At 36.3% G+C, this 10,887-nt stretch overlaps 1 pseudogene across 1 annotated transcript; it reads left to right on the top strand.

The window, feature by feature from the left end:
* The first annotated feature begins 4,754 nt into the window (after positions 1 to 4,754).
* LOC308233698 (olfactory receptor 5P76-like) lies at positions 4,755 to 5,659 on the top strand (annotated as a pseudogene). Its single transcript has one exon. The product of its transcript is annotated as an olfactory receptor 5P76-like (transcript).
* Positions 5,660 to 10,887: the final 5,228 nt, after the last annotated feature.

The raw sequence follows: 10,887 nt of genomic DNA, 5'->3' as shown, positions 1-10,887 counted from the left end.
AGTAGTCTGATTTAAATAATACACACTGTATAATGAAGACTTCTTTTGCAGATGAATGGATAATGTACTAAGTTTCATTGCATATTCATAGTACTCTAGACCTATAAATTTCATTGTGTCATTCTCAAGAAAAATTTCAAAGAATAAATGTGCATTCACTAAGACCAGAGCATCCAGAAAAAATAATTGCTTTATCTTTACTTCACCCACCATTTGTGGTATCTAAGTATTTTCAAATAAGTTTTATGCTCTTTGAATGCAGTCTTTGGAATTAACAGCTGGAAGCATCTGAAACTCCTTGAAAGAATCGTGTTGCCACCCAAGATCTCATCACCTGAAAGAGATGGTGTCCATGATGTACACATAGTGTAAGGATTGAAATCAGTGATTCTGGTAGTTGTAAAGCTTCTGGTGCCCTGTGACCTGAGTGTGACCAGCAGTATTCCTCCCACAGTACCTTCACCAGTGAGCCTCTTCAAGCCAACTCAGAAGATACCTGAAAGCTCTATTTAGGTACTAGTTCTTTCTTTTTAGGAATCTAATCGACAAAATAAATAAAGGAGTCCCCAAAAGAAACTCTACTGGGGGCTAATTCGTATGACGTGGTTCCTTTCTAGATGAAGGAAGGTTATGTTTTTAAAGGTTGTTTCAATCTTGTCAAATGTATACTTCTTTTAAAAAATTGTATTAAACTTATTGGGGTGACATTGGTTAATAAGATGATGTAAGTGTACTATAATACATCATCTATATATTGCATTGTGTGTTCATCACTCAAAGTCAAGTCTCCTTCTGTCACCATATATTCTGGCCCCTTTTATTCTCTTCTACCTCCCCTCAACTCCCTTCCCCCTTGGTAGCCACCATACTGTTATCTGTGTCGATGAGTTGTTTGTTCATTTGTTGCTTTTTGTTTTATATCCCACATATAAGTAAAATCATATGGTTCTTGTTTTTTTCCATCTGACTTATTTGGTTTAGCATGATATTGTCAAGATCCATGTTATCACAAATGGCAGTATTTCATCTTTTCTTATGGCTGAGTAGTATTCCACTGTATATATGTACCACATCTTCTTTATCCAGTTATCCACTAAAGGACACCTAGGTTATTTCCATATCTTGGCCACCATGAATAATGCTGCAACAAGCATAGGGGTTTATATATCTTTATGAATAAATGTTTTAACATTTGGGGGGTAAATACCGAGAAGAGGGTTGCTGAGTTATATGGTAACTCCATTCTTAATTTTTTGAGGAACCTCATACTGTTTTCCATGGTGACTGTACCAGTTTACATTCCCATCAGCAGTGAATAAGGTTCCTTTTTCTCCTCAACTTCTGCAATTCTTGTTATTATTTGTTTTGTTGCTAATAGTCATTCTAACAGGTATAAGGTGGTATCTCGTTGTGGTTTTGATGTGCATTTCCTTTATAGCTTGTGCGGTTAAGCATCTTTTCATATATGTTAGCTATTTTTTATGGGAGAAGTGTCTGTTCAGGTCCTCTGCCCATTTTAAAATTGAGTTGTTTGTTTTTTTGTTGGTGAGTTGTATGAGTTCTTTATATATTTTAGATATTAGCTCATCTGAGGTATTGTTTACAAATATCTTCTTCCATTTGATTGGTTGCCTTTTTGTTTTGTTGATGGTTTCCTTTTCTCTGCAGAAGCTTTTTAGCTTGATATAGTTCCATTCATTTATTTTTGCTTTTGCTTCCCTTGTGTTTGAGGTCAAATTGATAAAACCCTTTCTAAGCCTGACCCGTGGGGCTCAGTGGTCGAGTTCTGACCCACGAACCAAAAGATCACTGGTTCAATCCTTGGTCAGGGCACATGCCTAGGTTGTGGGCTCGATCCCTGGTCGGGGGTGTGCAGAAGGCAGCCAATCAGTGTTTCTAACTCTCTATCCCTCTCCTTTCCTCTCTCTAAAATCAATAAAAAAATAAAAAATAGCCCCACCAGGTTTTGCTCAGTGGATTGAGCCTTGGCCTGCAGACTAAAGGGTCCCAGGTTTGATTCTTGTCAAGGGCACATGCCCTGGTTGTGGGCTCGATCCCCAGTGGGGGGTGTGCGGGAGGCAGCCAATCAATGATTCTCTCTCACTGATGTTTCTATCTCCCTCTCCCTTCCTCTCTGAAATCAATATAAATATTAAAAAAATTAAAAAATGTTTCTAAAACCAAGGTTCATAAGTTTAGTACCTATGTTTCTTCTATGTAATTTATTGTTTTAGGTCTTATATTTAGTCATTGATCCATTTTGAGCTATTTTTTATGTATAGTGACAAATATTTTCAAATATTAACAGTCTCTATTTTTTTTTTTTGGTATTAAAGAGTCCAGTCTCTAGTCTAATATCTAAGTTTGAATCACTTCCCATTTAAAGTTTCACCTTCTTACCACCAACCCCTCCCAGTGCCAACCTGTCCTTATTTCAGACACAGAGCTCATATTAGGAAGAGTGCAGGTGTGCATGGTCAGCGTCTCCAGCAATTCCTCACATTTGTACTGCCCTTCTTTTAATCACTAGGCTGCTATGAGTCCGCTGGTGGTAGAATTTGAAAAAGAATGAGAGGTAAGCAAAGGCTGTACTTGACCAGAGATGCACCTTTTCAATATTAAATGCTCTCACTTAATCCTAACAATAATTTGGTAAACTAAGTATTCCCGTTATCCTAATTTTACAGAATGACCTGAATCTTAGTTCAAGATGTTTGTCTAAATATATTCAACTGGTATAATTCAATACAATTTTAAAATTAAAGTCAGTGCAGCATTATTTACATAGCCAAGATTGGGAAGCAGCCCAAGTTCCTATCAGTAGATGAGCGGATAAAAAAGCTGTGGTACATTTACACAGTGGAATACTACTCAGACAAAAACTATCAACTGAAAGTGCACCAATATCTAGATATGAAGAAAAGAATTCATTAGTTCAAAATTGACAGACCCCTTAAAGATTAGTTGTGTCTGTGTGAAGTGAACTGCTCAATACTCACTTGACAATGTGATAATGATCCCTGGTGCTTTTGAATTCACAGTTGAATCTCTAGATTCTTCAGAGATTTATCCCCAAACAATAATAAAAACATGGCTACTATGTAACAACAACAACTTTGAATTTATTGCTATAAGATGAATGAATTCCTCTATTAAGAGGTAAGATTTTGGCTTCTGTGAGTAATCTGATGTGATGATTTTCATTGCATCATTTGAAAACACTTTATTCTCTAAAGTTGCTCTCACAAGACATGGTGGAGAAACAAGGCAGAGGAAATCCAGCAGTCAGCTAGCAAGTAATCTTCACTGAATCAGTCTAACTCAGTGGGTATAAACAGGCATAATTCAAAGCAGCAGGATTCCTTATTAATCCAACTATGGGACCAGAACTCCAATAGTCTTTCCCACTATCTAAACTTGGCACTCAAAACATAATGCTAATAAATTCACTGGTGTTGAGATGCTTTGGAGACTTAGTGTTTGTAAATATTCTGTGGAAAATCTCCTTTGCTCATTGTTCTGAATGCTTTAGCTTACAGGCAACCAGATACTTTTGAACAAGCTGAGAATATACAGCCAGAAAACTTGGAGATGAGGTTGAACCTGGCCATGAGCTGGGTGAACCTGGGTAAAGTTCTGAACTTTTTAGGCTGTAACTTTATTCAGTTGCTTATTATGATGAAACTAAAATTATTTCATTCTATGCTACTTCAATTATAAAGCATTGTTATATTAGGAAATTATTTTACTTATTTGAATAAATACATTTTAATTATGCTCTAGATACGAAAATATAATGTTTTGCATAGTGATTTGGATTGATATTTCAAACTACTTGATAAAACAATAGTTTAATTGTAAATGTTAAATATACATAATAAATATATAGTAGGTTACTTTATTCATAAATTTAATTTGAAATTCCTTTCTATTTCTTTTTGTCCTATAAAAAAATTCTAATTCTCCTTTTAAAATGGTCTTGTTTTACCAAGAGAATTATAAACTTTGTGATTAACTAGGCATCCCTCTTATACACTGGATGTCAAACAGTAGAAAGGGTGATGGGTTGCCCACCTATTTCCAAGAGACTCAGTGTCATCATGAGTACTATAAATTTCATTTATGGCATAGTCACTAAAGAAATGTACTGGGTTCAAACTGTTTGATATTCACAACTAGATTCTACCACTTGATATGTAAACGTAGGTAAATACTTAACAATGTCAAAATAAGTTTCTTCATCTATAAATAAAAGCCCTTAATACTTATTACTTCATGGAAATTAATATGTAACTATGTATCTAAAATTCTTAATCCTGTGACTTCCATTTAGTCAGCTTTCCATGAATGTCAGCTAGTACTCAAGTCTCCATTACATAATCCTATATTTATACATCTTTATGTTTTTTTTTATTATACTGAACATTCCTTTCTGCTATTCTTATAAGTCTTATGTTGAGATTAAAGGCCACTTTAAGTACATTTTATAAATAAATAATATAAAGAGAGAAAGACCTACATTATTTGAATCAGATTCTTTAGTGTTTGGGCTAAAAACACTTTTTAATATATAGAAGGCTCACTACACATAAATACACACTCTGGAATCTAAAGCAAAAAAGTCCAAACTTAGATTGAATAAGTTGTTTATAATAACCTCTATTTGTATTAATGAAAATGAAACTATCAAACTTTTAACTTTTTTAATGTAATGTTTTATCACAAGTTCATTTCAGTAACAGCAACATTATCTCATGGATTCCCTAGGGTATGGGAACTACACTGTAGTGGCAGGGTTCATTTTATTGGGCTTAACTGATGACCCAATCCTTAAAATCATCTTCTTCATGATCATCCTCTGTATCTCCCTGGTGACTGTTTTTGGCAATTTCAGCACAATCACTGTTATCAGATCTTTTCTCAGCTCCATCATCCTATGTATTTTTTCTGAGCCACTTGGCTTTTGCTGACATATGCCTTACAACTTCCGTCACACCCAATATGCTTGTAAACTTCCTGGTGGAGAGAAATCCCATCTCCTATCATGGATGTGGCATGCGACTTGGTTCGCTGCATTCTTTGGGACAGTGGAGTGCTTTCTTCTGGCTCTCATGGCATATGATTGCTTTGTGGCAATCTGCAACCCACTGCTTTATTCAACCAAAATGTCACCCAAGTTTGTGTTCAGTTCCTCATAGTGGCTTACATAGGGGTTTTTCTCAATTCTTGCTCTTTTACCACTTCCATTTTTTATTCTTCTGTGGACCAAATCGAGTCAATCATTTTTTTCTGTGGTTTTGTTCCTCTAGTTGAACTCTCCTGTTCTGAGAGCAGTATCCCTGCAGTTGTCCCCTCACTTACAGCTGGCTGCATCATTGTGTTCACAGTGTTTGTCGTAGTTGTCTCCTCTATGTACATCCTCATCATTATCCTGAAGACACGCTCCACTGATGGGTACCACAAGGCCTTCTCCACCTGCTCATCCCACCTCACAGTGGTCACTCTGTATTTTGATACCATCACATTCGTTTATGTGATGCTCTTTATAAGTTTTTGTTGGTGGTGCTATTTTCTCACTTCCCCTTTTCTGCCTTTTTTGGATGATTTTAAATTTTTAACTTCCATTTTAATTTTTCCATTGGCAAAGCGGTATATGTAATGCATACCTTTCTGCGTTACATTTGTAGTGGTTGCTTTCAGGATAATATATATTCCTAAATTTCCACAGTTTACCTAGAATTAATGATATAGTAATTTACATAAAATATAAAGATCTTGAGACCTTCTATGTTTATTTTCCTCCTTCTACCTGTATCTTATAGTTGTCATGTGGGTCATCTTTATAAATAAAGACTCCAAAAGGCTATTACAATTTTTATTTGGTGAGTGTTATGTATTTTAAAGGAATTAAGAGAAATATATTTTTATATTAAACCAGTTATTTACCATTTTAGATTTTCTTCATTCATTTCTAAAAATCTGAGTTTCCCATTTTTCCCATTGATGTTTTGCTTCCCGGTTGTATAATCAAGGTTTCTGCTGTAGCAAGAGTGGCCTAATTAATCTTGGACACTTGAAACACTAGAAATTGTCCAGCTTAAGGATGGGGAATAAACATTTATGCACTGCATTCCAGCCTTCATTGTTTGGAGTTGCCCCTGAAGGCCTTAACTGCTTCCACATTGGGATAGACTTGCTTGTGAACTAAGCAGGCTGCTAATAGCTTCCCAGAAGACCTTAGGTTTCAGAGAAGGAAAGGAGTGTCAAAATGGAGATTTTTACGGTGAATGTGGGATACTGACAATATGAGTCAGAATCACCCAGCACAAGTAAGAACTCTTCAGTATCAGGTCTTCCATCTGAAAAATGAAGATAATAAAAGTACCAACAACATACAATTGTAGTGAAGATTAAATATGGTTGAGTATGGTTTTTGGCAAAAAATTAGCTCCAAATGAATGTTGGTTTTGATTATTTTATTGGTGGTTAATCCAAGCTCCTCAAAAGTGGATTGAGATAGGAGAATCTAAAATCAACAAAATGAAAATAGATAACATAATGAAAAGGAGAAGATACTTGAAAGTGACATATCCAATAAGGGGTTAACATCCAAAAATATAACAACTAATACAACTCAATATAAATAAAACCAATACAATAAAAAATGGGCAGAGAACCTGAATAGATTTCTACAAAGAAGACATAAAGATTGTCTACAGACATATAAAAAGATGCTCAACATCACTAATCATCAAGGAAATGCAAACCACAATGAGATATCACCTGACAGAATGGCTACTATCAATAATTAACTAATAACAAGTGTTGGCAAGGATGTGGAGAAAAGGAACCCCTGAGTATTGTTGGTGGGATTGGAAATTGGTTCAGACACTATAAAAAACAGTATGGAGGTTCCTAAATAAATTAAAAATAAAACTACCACATGACCTGGCAATTCCACTACTGGGTATTTATCTGAAGAAAGTGAAAACACTAATTGAAAAGATATGCACCCCTATGTTCATTGCAGAATTATTTGCAATAGCCAAGATATGAAAGTAAGCTAGGTGCTATCGATAGATGAGTGGATAAAGAAGATGTGGTTAATATATACAATGGAATATTACTCAGCCCAAAAAAAAAGAATACACCCTTGCCATTTGAGACAACATGGATGGACCTAAAGGGTATTATGTTAAGTGAAATGAGTCAGAGAAAGACAAATTCTATTTGATTTCACTTATATGTAGAATTAAAAAAAAAAAAAACCCAAACAGAAACAGACTCATAGAAACAGAGAACAGATTGGTGGTTGCTGGGTAGGAGAAGGATGGATGTAAAAGGTGAAGGGGACTAAGAGGTACAAATTTCCAGTTATAAAAATAAGACACGTGGATATAATGTAAAGCACAGGGAATCCTATCTAATAAAAGTGTAATATGCAAATTGGCTGTCACTCCAACACACAAGATGGCTGCCCCTATGTGGTCAAAGATGGCCACCCCCATGTGAACACAAGATGGCTGCCACAAGATGGCCAGCAGGGGAGGGCAGTTGTGGGCAATCAAGCCAGCAGGGGAGGGCAGTTGGGAAGGACCAGGTCTGCAAGGGAGGGCAGTTGGGGGCAATCAGGCCTGCAGGGTAGGGCAGTTAGGGGTGACCGGGCTGGCAGAGGAGGGCAGTTGGGGGTGACCAGGCCTGCAGGGGAGGGCAGTTGGGGGGAACAAGGCCTGCAGGGGAGGGAAGTTGGGGGGGGGGACCAGGCCAGCAGGGGAGGGCAGTTGGGGGGACCAGGCCAGCAGGGAAGGGCAGTTAGGGGTGACCAGGCCTGCAGGGGAGGGTAGTTGGGGGGGACCAGGCCAGCAGGGAAGGGCAGTTGATGGTGATCAGGCCTGCAGGGGAGGGCAGTTGGGGGGGGGACCAGGCCAGCAGGGGAGGGCAGTTGGGGGTGACCAGGCTGGCAGGGGCAGGCAGTTAGGGGTGACCAGGCCAGCAGGGGAGGGCAGTTAGGGGCAATCGGGCTGGCAGGGGAGTAGTTAGGCATCGATCAGACTGGCAGGGGAGTGGTTAGGGAGTGATCAGGCTGGCAGGCAGAAGTGGTTAGGGGCAATCAGGCAGGCAGGCAGGCGAGAGGTTGGGAGCCAGCAGTCCTGGATTGTGAGAGGGATGTCCCAGATTGGAGAGGGTGCAGGCTGGGCTGAGGGACCCCCGGCCCCCGTGCATGAATTTCATGCACCAGGCCTCTAGTATAGTCAATAATATCATACTCTGTATGGTGACAAATGATTACTAGACATATCATTCTGATCACATCATAAGGTAAATAAATGTTGAATAACTATGTTGTACACCTGAAACTAATATAATATTGTAGGCTAACTATACTTTAATAAAAAGTTAATAAAATTAAAGAAATAAAATTAGGATTAACAAGAGAATTAGGTAAAATTGAATCTTAGGGTTGAAGATACCTGCTTTCCATCACCATTCATCTACACCACTATCTCAGGAGGCAACATTTGAGGTTATTGACAGTGAGAGACTATTTCTTAATTTTTTAATCTTTCTTTATTGATTAATGTATTACGTATGTGTCCTTATCCCCCCTTTGCGTCCCCCCCCATTCATGCCCTCACCCCCCTGGTGTCTGTGTCCATTGGTTAGGCTTATATGCATGCATACAAGTCCTTTGGTTGATCTCTTCCCTTTACCCCCACCCTCCCCTACATTCCCTCTGAGGTTTGATGGTCTGATCAATGCTTCTCTGTCTCTGGAGAGACTATTTTTTATCTGGAAGTCATCCAAATCTTTTTTCTTTAATGTTCTATACAACTTTCAAAGCTTTCATTTTCTTACATCTGATATAATAATGTATATGTCTTAAAATTTTTTGTTACTTAAAATTCAATTTTATATCAAGTTCCATCTCATATTTTCCCAAAGTACTGACATATCTTACAGATATCAATACAAAATACTCAGCAATAAATACATATGAATGGATAAAGCTGTTATCTTTTTATATGTGAAGTTTAGTACTAAGTATGTCTTAATCTAAAATATCAAAGTCAATTTGGAACCAATATTTATCTACACAATTTATTGTATTATGTTCTAATAATTACTAAATAAAGGTTATATAACTATGTGTGAATACCTGAATAGCAGGAAAACAATAAATTGGCCACCTGAGAATATACAGAATCTTGAAAAATTAGTTGTACTAGTATACTAGTATTGGTGTGTGAACTGTATTGCTCAATTAGCCACTATGGAACATAATGATGCTACTATAATGCTTCTGAATTCTCATTTGAAGCTCTAGAATCATCAGAGATTTATCCCCAAAGGAAACAAAAATAAAAGATCACTATATAACCACAATAACTCCAATCTGCTATTGAAAGATGAATGACTTCTTATTCCAAGGTAAGATTTCGACTTTTGTTAATGAAGCTGTCGTAATGATTTTCATTCACTATTTGAGAACACTTACTCCCTAACATTATATGTGTACTCACACGTCATAGTTGGGAAACAGGGCAGATGTAATTAAGCAATTAGCCAGTAAGCAATTGGCTGAACTGCTGTTTAGTTCATATGTAAACTGGCATAATCTAAGTTATGAGGATTCCTGTTTATCTACCCCCAAGACAGAAACTCATATGATCTTTCAACACTATCCAAACTCAGCACTCTCCAGTAATGCTAATTAATTCACTATCATTGAGCTATGCTCAACATTTATTGAAATGAAACACATTTAAGATTTAAAAATGTAAAAATATTGTAGATGTCTTTGCAGAAAGATTGACTTTGTTTATGGCTCTAAATGCTTTAGCTTCAAGGCAATAAATAACACCGTAGACAAAGCTCAGGATATAAAGTCAGAAAATCTGGAGATGAGGGTCAGCCTGGACACAAGGTGGGTGATCCCTTTTCAGCTCTTAGGCTACACTTTATTCAGCTACATATTATGTTGATAATAATATTATTTCATTTTACAAAACTTTAATGAGAAAACATTGTTAAAGTAGGAACTAATATTATATATTTTAATTATCTTCTGAATATCAATCATGTTTTTGCATAATGGTTACATTAATATTTCAACTTATTTGATAAAACAGTAATATTCTGAATTGTAAATATTAAAAAATATCCAGTACATTTACAATAGATGATCTCACTCATAACCCTAATTTGAAATTCTTACCTGAATTAGTATCAGGAACAATTTTATTTCTTTTTTGAAAACACTGATTTTATTTAACTGACAGATACTGTGAAATAGATAAATAAGTATGTGCCTGTTTTATTCCTAACGGCTAGACGGCTTAAAGGACAACCTATTGTCCACTCATTGCCAGATGTACTGATTTCATGTTAAGTATTATTTAACTGCATTTGCTATTTAAATTCACTTGTTAAATAATACTAAAAAAATGGGGCAGTTAAGACTTCCCGATCTTCATGTTCTAAATTCATGACTTGCTACATAACCTCTTTCAGACCCAGGGTACTCTTCTATAAAACAATTAGTATTAATATTATTTTATGGGCAATCAATTCAACTGTATACATGTATACATTTACATGATTCGTAGCCCTACACTTATCATTTAGTAAGCATATAGTAAATATTAGAGTATAGTATATGTATATGTATATATGTATACGTACATACGATACTGTCTGAAGAAACACTTCTGGGGTTTCTGCTAAAATAATTTTTAAAAACCAGAGAGATTCATAATTGCATCTAAATATGCACTGATGCTTAAATATATTTATTACTTCCCATATGTACTAATGAAATGAAATCAGTAAATGTATATCTTCTTTAATGTATATCTTCAGGTTCATTGGTAGCAGCTACATTATCTC

Source organism: Plecotus auritus, assembly GCF_963455305.1.
Source record: "Plecotus auritus genome assembly, chromosome: 9".
Lineage (NCBI taxonomy): Eukaryota > Metazoa > Chordata > Mammalia > Chiroptera > Vespertilionidae > Plecotus > Plecotus auritus.
This window is presented reverse-complemented; position numbering and strand designations above follow the sequence as displayed.